Here is a 1,842-nt window from a genome sequence, read left to right as displayed (position 1 = left end):
CCCTAAAACAAAAGGATATACCTTCTTCTCTGCACTCATGGTATCTTCTCCAAAATTGACCATATAATTGGTCACAAATCAGGCCTCAACAGAAACAAGAAGATTGAAATAATTCCTTGTATCCAATCAGATCACCATGGACTAAGTTTCTTCTCAGTAACAACATAAACAATAGAATGCCCACACACACATGGAAACTCAACAACACTCTACTCAATGATAACTTGGTTAAGGAAGAAATAAAGAAATGAAAGACTTTCTAGAGTTTAATGAAAATGAAGCCACAACATACCCAAACTTATAGTACACAATGACAGCAATCCTAAGAGGAAAACTCATAGCTTTAAGTGTCTACAAAAAGAAACTGGAGAGAGCATATACCAGTAATATGACAGCACATCTGAAAGATCAAGAACAAAAAGAAGCAAATTCACCCAAGAGGAGTAGAAGGCAGGAAATAATCAAACTCAGGGCTAAAATCAACCAAATAGAAACAAAAAGAACTATACAAAGAATCAACCAAAGCAGGAGCTGATTCTTTGAGAAAATCAACAAAATAGATAAACCACTAGCCAGACTTACTAGAGGGCACAGAGATAGTATCCTAATTAACAAGATCAGAAATGAAAAGGGACACATAACAACAGACACTGAGGAAATCCAAAAAATCATGACAGCCTATTACAAAAGCCTATACTCAAGAAAACTTGAAAACCTGGATGAAATGGACAATTTTTTAGACAGATTTCAGGCATCAATGTTAAATCAAGATCAGATGAATGATCTAAACAGTCCCATATCTGCTAATGAAATAGAAAAAGTCATTAATAGTCCTCTAACCAAAAAAAGCCCAGGACCAGATGGGTTTAGTGTAGAGTTTTATCAGACCTTCAAAGAAGACCTAATACCAATACTCCTCAAACTATTCAACAAAATAGAAACAAAAGGTACTCTACCCAATTCATTCTACAAAGCCACAATTACTCTTATACCTAAACCACACGAAGACCTAACAACGAAAGAAAACATCAGACCAATTTCCCTTATAAATATCGATGGAAAAATACACAATAAAATTCTTGCAAACCGGATCCAAGAACACATCAAAACAATCATCCATCATGATCAAGTAGGCTTCATCCCAGAGATGCAGGGATGGTTCAATATCTGAAAATACATCAATGTAACTCACTATATAAACAAATTCAAAGAAAAAAACATATGATCATCTCATTAGATGCTGAGAAAGCATTTGACAAAATCCAACATTCCTTCATGATAAAAGTCTTGGAAAGATCAGGAATTGAAGGCCAATACTTAAACATATTAAAAGCAATATACAGTAAACTACTAGCCAACATCAAACTCAATGGAGAGAAACTTGAAGCAATCCCACTAAAATCAGGGACTAGACAAGGCTGCCCACTCTCTCCCTACCTATTCAATATTGTACTTGAAGTCCTAGCCAGAGAAATTAGGCAACAAAAGGAAACCAAAGGGATACGAATTGGAAAGGAAGAAGTCAAATTATCACTATTTGCTGATGATATGATAGTATACTTAAGTGACCCCAAAAATTCCACCAGAGAGCTCCTAAACCTGATAAACAACTTCAGCAAAGTAGCTGGATATAAAATTAACTCAAGCAAATCAGATGCCTTCCTATACACAAAGGATAAACAGGCAGAGAAAGAAATTAGGGAAACAACACCCTTCACAATAGTTAAAAATAATATAAAATACCTCAGTGTAACCCTAACTAAGCAAGTAAAAGATCTGTTTGACAAGAACTTCAAGTCTTTTAAGAAAGAAACTAAAGAAGATCTCAGAAGATAGAAAGAT

Source organism: Mastomys coucha, unplaced genomic scaffold, assembly GCF_008632895.1.
Source record: "Mastomys coucha isolate ucsf_1 unplaced genomic scaffold, UCSF_Mcou_1 pScaffold4, whole genome shotgun sequence".
In the NCBI taxonomy this organism is placed as follows: domain Eukaryota; kingdom Metazoa; phylum Chordata; class Mammalia; order Rodentia; family Muridae; genus Mastomys; species Mastomys coucha.
Note: the sequence above shows the minus strand (reverse complement) of the source record.